The sequence below is a fragment of the Rhinatrema bivittatum genome, chromosome 1 (assembly GCF_901001135.1).
Source record: "Rhinatrema bivittatum chromosome 1, aRhiBiv1.1, whole genome shotgun sequence".
Classification (NCBI taxonomy): domain Eukaryota; kingdom Metazoa; phylum Chordata; class Amphibia; order Gymnophiona; family Rhinatrematidae; genus Rhinatrema; species Rhinatrema bivittatum.
In genome coordinates this window covers 436,886,115-436,904,776 of record NC_042615.1, presented here as the reverse complement: position 1 = coordinate 436,904,776, position 18,662 = coordinate 436,886,115, and the positions used below count along the sequence as shown (strand labels likewise).

Genomic DNA, 18,662 nt, shown 5'->3' with positions numbered 1-18,662 from the left:
AATCCAAAACCTGGCTAACAAACAGGCTTTTGTGTGTCTGTCGTTGCATCACGGGGCAATTTATTTCCAGAGGGCATAAGCTTTGTTGATAGAACCCTTCCCTGCCTCTAGCAGACTTGAAAGTACTCTACTAGAACAGCCGTCATGGGGGAAAGCTTGCAAGAACATTTTCAAGAGGGAAACTCCTTGCATTTTTACCACCATAAAAGCTTTTGAAAAATTGCCCTTCCTATCCCAGGGCATTCTTCTTAACCTCCAGGCCATCGGTTTCAGAAACTGCAGCCTTTACATGACTGGGTTCCAACTTCTGATAAACAGTTTCCTACATCTTCAAAAACTAGCAATTCTGGAAATTGAAGTGCGCTCAGCCAGAAAGATGTTATCAGCATTGTGTCTGTTTTGCAAGATCTTAGTTTTGCTAGCACTAAAGATGGCAATGCCTACCAAAGAAAAATAGCAGACTTTTTTTTTTTCTAGTCTTGAGCACATATATTTATGGTCGCAACCCTTGTCAACCTTGAAGATAGACTTCAATAGCACTGTGCTATGGGTCTGCACCATCAGATTTATGGCTAGGGCATCCCACTGAGCACATACAAGCTTAAAGATCTCCATCTTGCACTTCCCAACGGCCAGAGCTGCTCTGCTCACCCAGTCTGCCTGCATGTTCATACATCCCACTGTGCCAATGGTTGCAGGGCTAACTGGGTTTTGTTCTGCTCATGTTAGCACCTTGAATAGCACTTTTATCAGACTGGCACACCTTGGGCTACCTTCTTTGTTCAAACAGTTTCCGTCATCACATTGTTTGGTTCCCATGCACTCATGAGAAACCTGATTTTCAAAAGCGGTCAAGGTTTTAAAAAAAAAGACAAAAAACCCAACAGCCCTTATTTCTGACACATTCACAAAACAGACAGGTGTCTTTTGTAGGGGTAAATTTCAAAATTGTACAGACATGTGAAACAGTCCGCTGGTAATTTTTTTAACCTGTGGATTTTGCATCAGTTTTCAAAACAAAAGTATGTAGAAACCTTCTCTTTGAAAACTGCCCAAAGAAAAAGAGCCCGCAGAGATCTACGTGTTTCCTGCAGATATTTTTTCTGGGCAAAACAGCATGCAGACTTTTGAAAATGCAAAACCATATGCACTGTTGCCTCCATCGGGAATGCCTCTATGAAAATGTGGGTAAAATACGTGCAATATGGCACAACACACATACGTTTACCCACATACAGGTTAGGCAATTTTCAAAAAGCCTCTTGACCAGGGAGAACAGCCATTTTCACAGGTAAATGGCTTTTGAAAATTGCCCGCAAAGGGGTCAATTTTATAACAGGCTACAGAAATGTATCGGGTTGTGATGTGCCCAAGTTACACCAATTTTGTAAGTTCACTTTGAAAATTATTAATGCAAAACTACACACACACACACAATTATATCTGCAATTTGGTGCATGCCATTTGGAGAGAGAATTTATATATAGACTTAAGATCAAAAAGTCCAAACCTCAGCCAAACTCCACCTCTGTACGTGCATACAAAGTGTCTGCACGGAATTCTATGCACATATCGGTTGCGCAGTTTTCTAAGCCTCATTTCGGCAGCTAAAGCACTACTCTACCCACAAAAGCCCTTTGAAAATTCCTAGCTTTAAAACAAAAAGTCCCTGTGCAGACTGATACAGAAGAGTTGCTCCCCACCTCCTGAGGTTGCAGCTGTAGTGATCTGCACTAACTATGGCATACTTAAGCTCTCATTTCTAACTAGATTCGATCTGGCTACCTGCTACAGCAAAGGATATCTAAACTCCCTGCTTAGATTTATTGTATTTATTTAGCAGCTGCAAATCTGCAAATTGCGTCCAAAAACAACAATAGCCTCCTCATTAATTGTATTCAACATTCATAATTTCTCTCTAAGTTTGTAGAAGGGATGTTCCTCTTTTCCGTGTGACACAGATTCTCCCTCTCAACATGTGCACAAAGGTTTGGCTCTAAGGTCTCAACAAGGGAGATTGGTCATTTAGAGGCCTTTGCTTGCCATGAACCTTGGGGGCACAATGGATAAGTGTTTGCGTCACACACCCTTGTCTGTTCCCAGGACCTCCTGCAGACAGATATGAAGGATCCTACTAGGAAATTTTATTCTAAGAAATCCCTAGAAAGAGTCCACTCATGGAATCTCAGGCCTTCAAAATCTGGCAGATCCCAACGATCTTTCCTGCAATAGGACTGGCTCTTTGAATCTTGCAACTCAAAGTGGAAAGCTTGTTGGCAGTCAGGCACGACCTCAGAATTCTCGCTCTCCAGAATTCCATTGACCCACAGTGGAAATGAGGAAGGTGAACACTTATTATAATCAAAGGATTCAAGTCATTGTGCTCCACTCCTCACGTTAGATAGATGTACCATGTCCAGTCCGGTCCAGCACCGCTGATCCAGCTCCTATCTCAAAAACATGTTTTGCAACACTATACAGGTCGGCAGCTTCGATGCAGCAAATCTCAGTTGAAACTATGGGTCAGATCTGGATGCCAACCTCTTTCAGATGAGTCAGTACTGCAGGGTTCCTAAACAGTATGCATACATGGGAACTTTAGATTTCCACCCACCCTGAGATTGTCACAGATTGTATGTGTGGTGGTGGTGGTGGTGGGGGGGGGGGGGGGGGGGGGTTGAATGATGCTGGTAGCGTGGGCACAAACTCTCTCTCTCACACACACACACTAACGCATTCATATGTTCATTCTCGTACTCTGTCACATAAATACATGCTCACTCTCGCGCCTCTCATTCACCCACATACATACACTCTCGTACACATGCGCACTCACTCACTTCTCCCCCCCCCTTTCCACACACACACACACTTACTTGCATACCCATACATATGTACTTCTCTGCCTCTCACACCAATGCTCACTCATTCTCTCTCCTCACCCTGAGCCCATCAGTCACAACAGCCTCCTCTTTCTCCAACGTTCTCCTCCTCCTTCTGCAGCGCAGGCCCGACACTGCTATTTCTTCTTCCCCGTATGGACCTGATGCTCACCCTCTTCCTCCTTCTGCTGCAGGCCTGACACTCCTCCTCCTCCTAAGCCTGCGCGACTCAGGTGACCTATCCTTCGGGGCCTGCTCCTGCAGCATCACCAGGAGGTTTTTTTTGGTTGTTGGCCCAGAGCCCTGGAGTTTCCTTCAGAATTCCGGAGCCTCTAGGTGAAATCCAGAGAGCTCCCAGGTATGCCTACATGAAACCTGGTTTTATAGAATCACTTCTATGGCCCCAAGAGCTGGAGGCAAAGACGAGCAGGGACAAATTCCAGCATATCTTCCAGTTAACTAGATTAGTCCCAAACTGGCATAGAAACTTGCTCTTTAGTGAGAGATCCTGTGATGGGGTTTTAGTGTATCATTGTGTCCCAAATGACAATCAATCCATTCACCTGCAACAAGGAAATCACTTTGTTGTGGGCCTCACAACACTCCAGGTGTGCCCAATCCTTGATGTTGTCTATGTCAATATCCTGACCTTGGCAGTTTGTTCCCAGCCCCCTGGAAGGCACACTAGGCGCCGAGGTGAAGCCAAATGGAAGTGCTCTGTGTCAATACCGACGTTTCCCCCAGGGCGAACATGTAGTATGTCTGACGACATTTGCCAGTGAGGTTGTGTGGAAATACATCCTGTGCCTCCAGAGAGAGTACAGACAGTTCCCTCATCTGACTCTTTCAACCCGAGAATGGAAGAGAGACTCCCATCTGAAAGTGCTGAAGCTGCACAGAACTGCTCAAATTCTTTAGGTGCATGTAAGCTTCAGGCCCTCAAACTTCCTTGGGACTTGGAATGAACATCTGCTTACCTTTATGCAACTCAGCACTCTGGCCTGCATTCTTGCAAGTTGATTCAGGGTCCACCACTGTGCTGCAGCCTTCCCCCCTTTCCTGGGGAATTCTCAAGCTCATGCAAAAAACATCCCTGGTCTGGCATGAGAATTCTATGAGGTAATCCTGCTGGATGCTCATGATCCAAACATCTGCAATGGATTTTTCCCTACTTTAGGCTGTCCTGGGAGTCAGAATTTGCCCCTCTGCATTTCTTCTATTGCCTGCGGCAATTGGATTTCACAGTCCCGAGGAAATTAAAAAAATGCTGCTTTTCCCTAGAACAAAAAAGGAAGACTTGCTGGATCCAGATTTGTCCTAAAGATCTTCCAGCACAGAACAAACCAGATTTGCACCTTCAAAAGGAAGTGACTCTTAGAAGAAGCAGCCACAGGCCAGCCATAAACGTCACTGCCTAGCTGCTACTTCCCATGCATGGCCTTAAAGGAGCAAGAAGCAAAGCTGTTGTTAAGTCACATCTGCCAAGATCTCTGCACTGCACCCATAAGCAAGAAGGATAGGAACAGGCTGGCAATGGTTTACTCAGGGCCTCCTGCACATTCTGTTACCACTTGGTAAAGGCTTAGACCAGGGGTTTAAAAAATATTTAGATAAGTAAGGCACCAGCTAAAAAAAAATATAAATTTTTCTCTTTACAGTTTACATATTGCAGGGGTTTTCTTTTTACTCAGTTTTTTTTTCTAGTTTTTCTATTTTTTTTTTTTTAACAGCTTCTTTGGAAGCGAGGAGATTTTTTTTTTCCGCTTTTTATTAAATTTCTCTCACTTAGCTTCATCCTCTTTCCTCCCCTTTTCAATCTCTTACTTCATGTTTGACCTTCCTTCCATTCTTTTTCTCCCTGTATCTCCCCTCCCAGGGCAGTCTGCCTTTGCCAGTTCCCGGCAGTGCTGCTGCATGGCAAGAGCCAGGCACGAAAATCTGGTCACCCAGTTGTTCGGGTATCTGGAATTTTTCCATTCCTGGCCTAGATCCCCCATGCCAATACATGGCAAATTGCAATAAGAAGGTAGTAGACTTGTAGTGCCTTTCCAAGTCCATCTCCGGTGCACTCTTAGTGGAACCCTCTTTCATCCATTCCAGCAATGGCAGATTCCAAATGAGCATCCTTGACCCAAAAGTCCACTTTAGCTAGCCTGCTCAGCTTGGCCAAGATTTTGGGCACAGTAGCCTTCCTATCTGGACAGTCCCGTTCTTTCTTAATGGGACTCTTTACAGCCAGGTGTACCATCCATACTTTGTTGCCCTTCAGCCTCTGTATTAAGCAGAGCCTCTTCAGGACTATTAATCTCCGGCTCTAGTCATCACCAGGCAGAGGGCCACAGTGACGTTTCTTTTGAGAGAGAGTTTGCCAGGCCCTTTCTGTGAATGGTTCTACGATTCATAATCTGCATCCTTGGATCAATCCCAGCAAAAACGAGGGACGCAGATCCTCGTTGCCTTTAATACCAGACTCAAGGACGTACTCATTAGGATTTCTCTCTCTCTCTCTGGGATGGCTTGCATTCTCTATGAGCACAGCCTTGAGAATATTAAGATCTTTATGATGCATCAGAATAAGAATCTGCACCACTTTCTGGTTTGGAGGTGTCACTGCAGGCCCTCTAGAAGGCCCTCGTATCTCAGGCTCTCCTTCGTTCTCTTCAAGGACCAGAAGGCTCTCCGGGGTTCTCCCTATTAACCTTCCACGTCCAGCAGACAAAAGGATCCAGCTTCGGAAAATTTAAATCTGGTCTCACAATCTTCACAGCGTCGTCTTCTTCTCTGAGGAGGCTTGCTCTTACCAGACACTCTAAAAATCTGTCCCAGTCCCGAGGAATAGCTGTGTGTGAAAGCCTTGCGGATGCAATCCAAACATGTGTGCTACCTGAGAGCCAGCCCAGCAACCAGGGACTTGCAGGCTCATTTGGGAACGTTATGCTGTGGGCCCACCCTTATCATTGAGAACCAGGGAAGGCAAACCATTATTCCTGTCTTAATTAGAGAGCATAAATGTGAAACTAAGTTCCAAGTGACAGGCCTTGCCGAGGACCTGGTCAGAATTGTACCTCATCCTGCAAAAATGAAATCCCTTATTTTTTTTTTTGTCAAGCATCTTACTGCAATCCAAAAATAGTCCCGAGAAAAAGAAAAAAATATATTTCTGGCCTCCAAGGTGTTACTTAAAAGCATCGTAATTTGCAAAACCCGACTCTAAAATGGTACCTACAGATTAGGGACGCACAGTTTGCCTGCTGACAGAGTGGCTGCGAGAAACCATAAATGGAACTCCTTTCCTTCCAGGGCCAGGGGGACCAGCAATCTGACTGGAGCTCGACAACACTGCTACTGGGCCTTTAAGGTTGCCACGGCAACACCGAGTTCTCTTTTGGAGCTTGGAAGCAGGGATCCGTAGAAGCTGCTACTGCTGCCGCCCTTCCCTGTCCAAGATCGGACAGGAAGCAGAGCTGCAGGAGGCGGCGGCAAATCAAACCGTGCTTCAAAACCTCTGGTTTGAAGGTGCTGGCCTTGGTTGTAAACTCCCCTTGCCCCAAAAAAAAACAGTAATGCCCACTGGACCATGACGACTGGGGGAGTATAAAAGAAAGCACAGTAACATGGCACGAGACCAGACTACATTTATAGCTAGGAGGTAGTCAATATTATAGTTAGGATAACCTTCCATAAAATACTACTGTCTTCTGTTCAACATACTGTTTGTAGCAACTCATTTAAGAATTTACGGTGTGTGGATGGGGGTAGAAGACTGAGAACATTTTATACTCACACTGCAGAGTCCTCATGATCTTGGATGAGGCTTTCACATCGGGAAATTCTAGAAGAAAAAATAAAAGACAATTTGTTAAGGATATAGCAAAATAAATAAATAAATAAATAAAAGTAATGCAGAGGAACAAAATCATTAATTAGCAGAAGGAAGTGTCGAGATCCTGGTGGCTCTCCTGCTCTTTCCCACGAGTGAAGTCAGCGGAAGCAGTCCAAAGGTGGGAAACCTTCTAACCTACCAGTAAATGGGAGGGACAGCTTAGAAGCAGGATGGGAGGATACAGACACAGGAATCAGAAAGGGAAGAGGCAAAATGTGGAAGTTTATGTGCACCAACCGTTTTAAGCCTCAATAATAAAATCATGAACCTGGAGGCTCCAACGGTACAAACTGCCTTGAACAATTGTAATTATCTCAGAGACACGGTAAAATAATTGGGATATGTCCAGGAAAAAAAAAAAAGAAAACAAAAAAAACAGGTTAGGTAGGAAAGAGGGAGGAATGGTACCCTATGTTAAAAATCATATAGAAAACAACTGAAATACAAAGAATACAGGGTGGGGGAGGAGGCACTGTTGGATACAGACCCCCTACGACAGGGAGAAAGTTTAGCAAAAGGCATCATTAAAAAACAGCAGGTGCTGTTTGTGAGGAACTTCTCTCTTCCAAAACGTAGATGTGGGTATATCCCTGTAGGAATTAGAAGTAAGGGATGTGCATCAGATGACTAGCAACAATCTCCCAGTAGAACTTACTCAAGGAAGTGATATTGGGCCTAGCACCCACAAAAGGGGGGAAAAAATGTGTTGCAGATGATGTGATGGGCAGCCAGTAATGACTGGATAGCGTAATTCAACATAAATGCGATGCCGAAGCATAGTTCAGGAGCGCCAACGTAGTCAAAAGCAGAGGAGGCACCTTGACTGGTGGGTAGGACTGAAGTGAAGTCTGAGTAAAGCGGATAGAATTAAAAAGGTGTCATCTGGATGGCAACATTCGTCATAGCAGGAAGGTAAACACAAGACATGAAGGAGAACAGTATAGTTTTTGAAAGAGGAGGCTGAAAAGGTCAAGGCAAAAAGCTTAGTATAAAAAGGCTCAGAAATGCGGAAGATGAAGGGTAAAATCTCAAAAAGCAGAGGGAAGCAGGAAAGGTAGTCAGGAGAGGAAAAAAAAAAGGCATGACTGGATGAGGAGACAGGTAATGAAGAACAGCAAGATCTTTTTAGGGTAGGTTAGCAAAAGGAGAAAGTGCAGGGGTAGGACTGTGAAACAGAGGGGGAAGGGAAGGAATGTGTGAAGGACGATTGGGAGAAAGCAAACCTACCGAAGCAATACTTTTCTGTAGTACTCAATGAAGGGATTGCCGACAGAGGGCAGCAGACAAGCTACAGGAGCATAAGTGGTAGTGAGATAGACACCCCCCACCATTCTATTTATGAAAGTGAGTTCTCAAGGAAAACCAAACTGAAAATAGACAAGGCGATGAGATATTAAGGGAGCTTAGAGGGGTCCTGGCAGCACCACTCACAGCCCTGTTCTTCATTCAGGGGAAGACATGAGTGATCCTAGAGAAATAAAGCAAAGCAGATGTAGTCTGTCTTTTCAAAAGAGCGAGGAGGGAAGAGGCTAGCTATCCGAACTTGAGTGATGGGGAAATTAACTAATTAAACAAAACCAAAATGAAACAAAAGACGCTGAAATAGCTTGAGACCACAGGACTGCAGTATCCAAAGCAGCATGGGCTTGGATTGATTTCTTTGACTGGATGACCTAGGAAATAAGATCAGAGGACAGCACAGTGAATGTGATCTACTCAGATTTCAGTAAAGGCTTTTGGCGCACTTCCATAAAGGAAACTTTATAAACAAGCTGGACACTCTCGGTGTGGGTCCTAAATTGGAAAACTGGATTAGAAAGTCCATATGCATGACAGGAAACACTCTGAAGAGAAAAGGGTGACCAGTGGATGCCACTAGCCTCTGCTTGGTCTAGCAATGTAGCAAGACCAGAAAGGAAAGCGTGCCTTTTTTGCTGACGACACAAAGATCTGCAACATGGCTGGCATGCTGGAAGAATTAAAAAAAAAAAAAAAAAAAAGTGAGGAGCAAATTAGGGAAGTCTGAGGAGTAATCAAGAGTGTGACATCTAAAATAATGCAAAGAAATGCAGTCGTACATTTGGGATACAAGAACCTAGGAGGTCAGTACATGGTGACAGAATGATCTTTACAAACAAGCAGGAGAACAGTCTGGAGGTAATCATGTCCGACGCTCTCAGGCTGCCAGTGTGGGGAAAGCCAACAGTGGGCTAAGACATACAGCAAAATAAAGGGGTACTACCTCGGAACAAAACCAGTACTAGGACATGATCTGGACTTGTGTCCAGTGCTGAAGGCCACATGTCTAAAGGGATATGGACAGTCTTGAGGAGGAGCTTATAAAATGGTGCAGAGCCTATACTTTAATCCTTAAAGCGTGCATATAAATAAGTAAAATCTGAAGGATACAAGGGGGTAGATAGGATAGAGATATTTAAATACTTTGAGAGTATAAATAATACTCGGGGGGGGGGGGGCATTCATTTTTGGTAGAAAGGTAGTTTTTAATCAAGAGATCATGGTTGACTCACAAGTAATATACCTAAATAATCCTTCACAGATTTGGTGGCGAGAAAATGGAAGAGCCTGTCAGTGAAGGCAGTGCAGTCAGAAACAATACCAGAATTCAATATAACATAAGACGAGCATAGAAGATCCTTAATAGTTGGAAAGTGAGGTTAATGCTGGATTAAGTTACATGTTGCAGTAACACAGTAACCTAGTAAATAAAACGGGAAGGAAAGACCACATGGTCCACGCAGCCTGCACAAAAAGGCGTTCAGGGTTGTGACTGCTGCTCCATGCAGCTCCCCATATTCAGAAAAGTTACATTTTACCCCAGTGTGTCATTATTTTCTGGCCACTAGGAATCCTCTGTGTCATTCCATGGACTTCTGAATTCCGTCACTGTTTTTGGCTTCATCACCTCCTCCAGGAGGGCATTTCAGCCATCCGCCACTCCTTCCGTGAAGGAATATCTCCTGACGTTGGTCCTGAGACTTCTACCCTGGAGTTTCATGTCACGATTCCTAGCTCTACAGGTTGCATATAGCTCCTTTACGTTTCTGCACCCCAAATTCATGACTCGGAAACCTTTTTGGCATTAAATCTCAACTGCCAAGCTTTGACCACTCTTCAAGCTTCCTCAGATCACTTATTCTCTCTGCTCCTCCAAGGGCATCCACGCTGTTGTAGATCTTAGTTTCATCTGCTAAACAAAAAAAAAAATTGTTTCCTTCTAATCTCTCCATAAATGTCGGTCACAAATATATTAAACAGAACCAATCCCTGAGGCACTCCACTAAAGAAATTAAAACTTCTGCTACACTCCTCTGACTTTCACACAGTACTACAAACTACAATGTTTTCTAAAATCGACTACGGTAACTCACTTATTTAATTCTTTTATATACCGACCTTCATGACGGGAGTCATATCAAATCGGTCATATCAACTTCTCCAAGGCTTACCCAAAAAAGCCATCCACTCACTCCAAATCCTGCAAAATACAGCTGCTCGGATCCTTACCAACACGCGCAGAAATGAACATCTCTCACCTGTACTAAAGGAATTACACTGGCTCCCCATCACATCCAGTGATGGGGAGCCAGTGTATTTTACACAAGGTCTTTCCCAATCCCGAGATGAAGTGGTTTAATGATTCACTCATTTTCCATGAGTCATCTAGACCAACCAGAAACCAATAGCTCGCTACCATTCGTACACCTTCCCCTAAAAGCACCAACCTGGCATCCACAAGAGCACGTGTACTCTCCATAGCCGGACCCGCTTTATGGAACACTTTGCCTGTAGGCCTACGCCAGGAGGACTGCATAAAATGTTCAAGCATAAACTGAAGACCTGGCTTTTCGCACAAGCTTACACCTAATCCTACCCATCCTCTGCCACCCAGCACTCTCCGCCATTAATCCTTGTCTATACCCTTGATAAATGTGCAATACTCTCTACCTCTTCCCGCTCCTTCCTTTCTCTCTAAGTTGGTCTCAGCACCATACCATTTCGCTAACTGATATCTTTCCCCTAGTGAACTATAAGCAACCCTGTAAATAATTTCTGTACCATGTATATTTACATATATATATATATAAACATTTAGACATATATATCGTTCTTGGCATTGTACATATCTACTCATTTAGTCATATATATTGTTCTTGGCATTGTACGTATCTACTCATGGTTTTATATGTGATTGTTCTCCTGTTCCTTGTCAAACACCTCTGAAGCGTAGTTTCCTGTTTATTGTAAACTGATGTGATATCTTTGATGAATGTCTGTATATAAAAACCATTAAATAAATAAATAAATAGCCTCTCTCCCCTCAGAGTAAATTCCATTTTCCCTCTTTTGTTTTTAATCACTCAACCAATTTGTAATCCATTCCAGCCCCTTGGGCCACTCATTTTATCCATGAGTCTCCTATGCGGGACAGTATCAAAAGCTTTGCTGAAATCCAAGTAAACTACAGCTAGTGCATGACCTTGATCTAATTTTTTTAGTTACCCAATTGAAAAAATAAATTGACACAATCTTCCCATGGTAAAAACCATATTACCTTGGATCCAGCAACCCACTGGATTGTAGATAGTTCACTAGCCTTTCCTTCAGCGGAGACTCCACCAACAAGGTAAAGCTAATCAGCCTGTGGTTATCAACCTCCTCTCTGCTACCACTTTTGTAAAAAGAGAAAACACCTGCTCTTTTCCAATTCATCTGATGGGCTTTGTCAAGTTTTCTGTTTGTATGATACTAGTAGGCTATTCTATTGTTTCCAATAGGACACCTAATAAGGATCCTACCAGTTCCTTGACACGTGCACAAATCTGGTTCCTAAGTGCCACAGATACTGTCTGGGTTCCATGGCAGTCACAAGGCCCATATTTATCAACTCTATTTGCACACATTTAGTCAACGAACTGGGCTAATTTGCATCTTTTGCTTACTATGAAAACCAAATTTGCTTGTTATCTTTGCTGACAAACATTATCTCCGCTTGATGCAGAGGCATGATAAAGTACAGCAAAATTATCACACTTCACATGAATTTCTTAAACATACAAAAAAACAAACCCAATGATACATGGCACAAATTGTTCATGTATTTTATTTATTATACAGCACGTATTTCTAAAATCAACCTTTCATTCATGTTTAAATCTTATATCCTAAAGTGCTTCACGCCAGGTTTCTCTTTCATTGATTTTTAAATAGGTTTCTCTTGCAAGTATATTTTGCAATGTTGCATCACTCCAGAGGGCACAATGGAATCCGAGTGCACCCTGTATTCTATTAGCAAGAACATATCCAGTAGCTGCCACAAATGGCAAAAGCCTTTTTCTGCTTAATTGCCATAGTGCCAACAATCTAATCTAGGAGCACCAGGTTAGTGGTTGCTAATGCCTTTGCAATTTCATTTTCAATCAGGAGACACACCTCTAGGGAACCAGTGAAACTAGCCAGGGATGCTACCTTGTGTGCTTCTGCCACCATCACTTGTACAAGCACAGGGATGCTACCTCGTGTGCTTCAGCCACCATCACTTCTACAAGCACAGAATCAGAAAATAAAATAGATCAGGGCTCCTACTCTCCCTGAAGACTGCTGACCTGCAAAGTTAGGTAACCTAAGAAGCTGCTCCAGCTGTCCTGCATCTTAAAATGATTTCATTACAATTTTTATACATTTTACCTGAACAAGATTATATCTATCCAACTCTACCTTCCAATTAAAATTTAAATCAGTTGCATTTCTTGCCAACAATTTCTCCAGTCCATCTAATACCTTTAACAAGTTAAGAAGAGGCTTTGACTGACAAGCTCTTCCTCATTGTTCTTCAGAATTTATTAAAACAAAACCTTTAGCTGGAGTTGATGTAAGCATGTACCGAAATTTAAGACTTCCTTAAGGGACAAGGCCAAAGTCTCAATAAAAGTTGCCCCAGCTTTTGTACTGGGATACAAACCTCTAGACATGAGAGATAAAAAAAAAGACAGTGACATAAAATGGTCACTCCTCAAGAACAATACCGTTGAGCAAAGTAACCAATGCATTATCTTAATCCATAAATTACTTCATCACAGTGGGTCACTATACTCTACAGCTGTAGAGAGCTGAGCACATGAGCAGCAGCCACGGTTTTTAAGGATGAAAAGTCCATTCCTTCCTTGTAGGACATAAAATGATTTATACAGTCGGATTAAAATCATGGTGACTCAAAAGAAAGCACTGCTTCAGGATTTTACACATACCGATGCTCCTCCTGATAAGTTTGCTGAAATACAATTCCTGCCAAGAAACATTCTGGATAGACAGCACACGCAGACACAAAGGTGGCTACCTACACTTGCTGTCTGTTTTTATTTTTTTCTAATAAAACTGGGCTGTGCACAGAATTCCTTGAGGCTAACAAAGTTTAGAGATACTCCAAGCTTTTGTGTCTCAGCAGCAGAGCAAGCTGTGTGGAAGGGCTTGCTGCTCTGGATCAAATTACAGCAGTGACTGAAGCCCCACCCCACATCTCCTTCAGCACAGTCCATTAGAGGTGAAAGCAACATTTTCCATGGAGGACTTCTGCACTTCAGAGAAAAGCAGATCATCCAGTTTTCACTACCCATCCCCCAAGCTTAGTCCTTTCATCTGAATCAAGCCAGCCTCAGTTCTGCTGAATGTGTTTATCACATTTTCAAGAGACAAGCTAAAGCTTTAAGACACGCTGAGCTGCCCTAGTCCTCTGAGCTGCAGAAGCAGCCATTTTAGCTCACACAAGCAATGCACTGAGAAGCTCAGAGCTTCTAGCCTGCACACAACATGGCCACACTCATCACAGCTGCATCTCAGGCAGACAAGATGCTACTGCAGTGATGTAAGAAAGCAGCATTAGAAGTGCAATTTTCATTCAAATCTTTCTCCTTTATTAAAAAAAAAAAAATCCATTTCCCACATTAAAGCAGTACCTTTTTGTCTTCCTAAATATAATTTAGAAATATCTAGGAAGGCTTTTTCACCTCCTGCAAGCCAGACTGGTTGATTAATTCCAGTCAGAAGAGTAATGTATCCTGTGCCATTCCTATAAACTGGAGTAACAATGTAACCTTAAGCATGATATGAACAAACAAAACCCTTATCCAGAAGCCTCAGCTCTCTTGGGAGTCGTCCTTCTACACAGAAGACTTACCATCTGGCTCTGCTTGAGAAATTCCAAAGTCTAATGACCTTTGTTAATCGGCAGCCAGTTTTCTCTCTCAGCAAAGCCAGACACACCCTGCAGCACAAAGGCTGTAGCTATTCATTTACATGAGGTTCTCTGAAAGCTCCATTGTGCAGGAATGGAAAAAAAAAATAAAACCTTTATTCACTACAAGAAAAATGTCCAACTTATGCAGGCTTTTAGAAGTATCCAAAGATGCTTGCTCTTAATGGCTTTTCAAAATATTTGGACTTTTCAGCATAACAAAATAAAGAAGACTACAAAAAAAAAATCAACAACAAAAAAATGGACCTGAATGTTGTTAAAAAAATAATAACAACAACAAAATGGTCATTCCATCTTCTCAAATATGACACCTTCAGCAGTTACCTTGGAAGATGAGCAGTTGTTGACTTAAGACTAATTGCAAACCCACAGCTTCTTTGTTTTGCAGTACTGGAGATGAAAGGGTTATGAAACTGTTCATGTAGAAAATGTGGAAAGAACTTTTGGGAGGTTCTAGCATTAATGTCATGTATTTCAACATCATCTATAGATCAGCTTTCTGCCAGAGAAGGGAATCTAACAGCAGTCGAAAGGAACAAATGGCTGAATTGCCTTCACATTTGAGTTTTCTTTCATGGAAGGCTGAAAGCAAGATGCAGCTTTATTTTGTGAGGATTTTCACCTCATTGTACACTCATTTCTCTTGAAGACCCCCACCCCCTGACACAAAGCATGAAGACAAAAAATACTGCTCCAAGAGCAGCTACCACAAATGAACCTGAAACAGCAGCAGATCTTCCTTTGTCTGGTACAGAACTGGAGTAAATCATTTCTGTCAGCAGCTTGCACATTTTCAGTAAACATGCTACTCATGTATCCTCCCATGCACACAAAAAACCTGAAACCCATCATAGTATGATATTTTTTTATATATGTGTATGTGTATATATATATATATATACTTATATTGTCAGAACAGTAAGAAAACCTGTCCATGTCTTCTTTAGTGTTCCATAACAGACAAAAAACAATTATGGATATTCTTAGATTTTTATTTCAAATATAAATGCAGATCTAGTTTTGTGCTTTTAGCCACCAAGTCAAAAACAGAAGAGCAAGTTTGTGAGCTAAAATAAAAAATCATTAGGTGAATCTACTATAGTAACTTATCAGTCTCATAATGAGCACATTTTATAAACCCATGAACATGTGTGTTTCTTGATTTACATCAAGCATCACCAATTAAAATGTCAGTGTTTCTTTTCAGTCTCTGCCTCATCAAACATGAGAGATACCAACTCCTATGCCTTCCAAGTCTTAACATTTTTCAGTTAAAGACAAGTTTTTTTCCTATATTCTACATTCAAAAAAGGGAATAAAACCACCCAGTCATAGAAAATGTTGCATAGTTCAAAGCTTGGAAGAATGAAACAAATCACACAAGTGCAAATCCATCAATAGATTGGTGACCATCATAGAATATGGCCCTCAACAGGATATACTGGTTACCTAGCAATCACATTTACAAATGTTGCCAACAGTCTTGATCAACATGCTGAGGCACTATACGCAGAATTACTACAAGACCAGGTCATGTGGGCAAGATGAACAAGTTCTAGGATTGTGCCATGATATATATGGACCTGAAGTTTTGATTACATTATTTGAAAAAGGCAAGTTTGCTTACCTATAAACATAGTTCTCTGTAGACAACAGAATTAATCAGCTATAATGGGTGTGTGATATTATCCGACGGTGCCAACATGGATCCAGAGCTCAGAGCTCAGTAAAAGTCTTACTGAGCATGGGTGGGAGTCCCTGTGTATGCACGCTGCCTCGTGAGCTCCTCGGTCTCTTCCAGTGCTTAAGCTTGAGCGAGATAGTTGACACTACAGGGAGATGGGTGGATATAAGATATGGCCGATTCATCCTGATATCTACCGAGAACCCTGTTTACAGGTAAGCAAATTTGCTTTCTCCGTCCACAAGCAGGCATGAATCAGCCATAACACATGGGGAGTCCCAAGCTGAAGGGATGCATTGTGGAGCAACTACTGAAACAAACAAACTGATTCCCATCAGTGGGGAGTGGACTCCTGGGTGAACAGGCTACGCAAAATTGCTTGTCTAAAGTTACTGTTTCTTCGAGACATGTTATCTAGACAAGAGTGGGAGTGAAGGTGCAAACAGACGCCCAAGTAGCAGCTTTGTATGTGTCTTCATTAGAATTGACCCTGAGAAGAACTAATGAAGTCGCTATGGCTGTCACGAGAACTTTGGTGGAATATGGTAATCTGTAAGGCAGCCAGCGCATAACAGTGCGCTAGCCAATTAGACCGAGTTCATTTGGTAACTGCTCTTCTCAATTTGTTGGGATCAAAAGAAACAAACAGATGAAAACTTAATGGTGAGGTTGAGTCCTCTTTAGGTAAAATGCCAGGACTCTCCTGCAGTGAAAAGCCCGTTCTCCATTGCACACATGCAGTTTGGAAGAATGTTTGCAGCACAATAGCTTGATTAATGTGAAAAGTAGACACCATTTTCAGAAGGAATTTAGGGAAAGTATGCAGAATAAGCCTATTGTGAAAAAAATGCAGATACAGAGAATATGAACCAGAGTCTGTAACTGGCTTGCTCTTCAAGTCAAAGTGACGGCAACAAGAAACAAAGCTTTTCAAATGAGAAATTTCAAGTCTGCTGATTCAAGAGGCTCGAAAGGTTTCATGAGTTGATCTAGGACCAAGCTGAGGATTTAATACTCTAAAGTTTTATTGACCAGACTTAAGAATGCCGGAGACCTTTCATAAATTTAAATACTAACGAATGGGGAGAGATCAGAGCAAATTCTACCTGCTGATGATATGCCGCAATGGTGCTGAGATGAACCTTGATGGAAGAGTTTCTGAGGCCTGAGAAAGAAAAGGTATTTAAGCAAGTCCCTTGGACCACCAGGGAAGGGATACAGTCAGTTGGTCCTGTGCCAAGAACCTCTTGCACTTGAAACTGTAGTATTTTCTGACTGAAGTCTTACTGGAGGAAAACGACATAGGTAGGAGTAAGGAGGAGACACCTGGGCATTAAACAATCATACTATGAGGGCAGCGATGGCAGGTTTGGATGGCAGAGACTGCCATCTTCTTGTTCTTTGAGAATAAGAGACTAATTGGACAGACAGATGAGATATGGATGCCATGCTTGCCATGGCCAGGCCAGTGTTATGAAGATTACCCCTTCCTTGTTCCGAAGGACCTCCTGGAAAGTTCTGGCAGTGACTGGAATAGGTAGGTAAGCATAGACCAACGCTTCAGTCTAGCCTGAAGACATCGGGAGCTCATATGCATTTGCTCAGATGCATGGAGTAGAACTCTTCAACCTTCCTATTGATTTCTGACCTGAACAGGTTGATTATCAGCATGCTCCAACAACAAAAGAGGCCATCCATAACCTCTTGATTCAAGGACTATTTATATGGCTGTAAAACTCTGCTGAGATTGTCCAGTACTGTGCTCTGAACTCCAGGAAGGAAGGCCACCTAGAGATGTGCATTGTGATCACCAGCCCACAACTAGATTTGGAGGGCCTCCTCACAGATTGTATACAAGCCCATGCCTAATTGCAAGTTTACATAGAGCATGGACACCTAGTTGTCTGTGTGGATCAAGATTCTCTTATCTAAGAGCAGGTAGAAGAAAGCCCTTAGTGTATAACAGATTGTCCACAGCTCCAGAAATTTGACTTTCTGTTAGGGATCATGATCCATGGGTCCAAGCAGTGCTGGAGTGCGCTCCCCACCCTCTGGTACAAAAGGTCATGATGCGCCAGAACACATAGTAGAGACCCACTCAGATCCATTCACCACTAGAGGGACATCCACATCTCAGGAGTCACTGAGATGAATAAAGGCTGGTGTAGTTAATCCCCCTGGTACTGAAGGGCCCACGGCATAGAGACGTCAAATGAATCACATCAATCACTGCACACATGTGACCTAGAAGAAAGACTGACCCTACTCATTGCAGTAGGGACCCATCAGTCTCATCAAAACTTCAACTCATTTGATAGGAAAAACCATCTTCTTCTGAAATGAGTCTATCCAGGCTCCTACAAACTGAATCCTTTGAGACAGAACAAAGTTGGATTTTGAGAACTTGACCAGGAATCCCAGGGAATAGAGAAACCAAAATGTCATGCTGGAGGACTCGAGCACTCCTGCTGGAAATGGTCCAGTCACCAACTTGTCATACAGGTATGGAAGCACACAAACCCCTTGCCAACAAAACCGCACAGCTATGACATATGAGATATTTCATGAACACTCCTAATGTAGCCAAACAGAAGCCATTTATACTGGCAGTGTACTTCTTGTACCACGAACCTGAGGAAGTTTTGATTGGTGGGTTGAATGGAAATTTGTGCATAAATGTCCTTCAGATCCAGAGTGCACATCCAATCCCTTGGTTGGATGACAGAATTATCTGGAGGGACTGAGAAGAAGAGTTGGAACTGAAGGCTGCTCTCCACTGGATTAACAGGGGCGAAAAGAATAACAAACAGTAGCCATATTCCATAATTCTCAGGACCCACTGGTTCAGAGTGATGCAGACCTACTTCAGAGGGAAAGACTGGACCTTACTCCCACCGGAGGCGGCAGGGAAACAACCTTCAGGGACATCAAAAATTGGTT

General features: G+C 42.7%; 1 protein-coding gene across 3 annotated transcripts in view; it reads right to left on the bottom strand.

The window, feature by feature from the left end:
- The window catches only part of ZNF462 (zinc finger protein 462), a 309,667-nt gene that overhangs the window by 232,333 nt on the left and 58,672 nt on the right, over positions 1 to 18,662 (bottom strand). For all 3 annotated transcript variants that reach the window (XM_029604896.1, XM_029604891.1, XM_029604894.1), the window contains exon 2: positions 6,667 to 6,714. The gene's annotated coding sequence lies outside the window, so the exon portion shown is untranslated. The remainder of the gene's footprint in view (positions 1 to 6,666; positions 6,715 to 18,662) is intronic.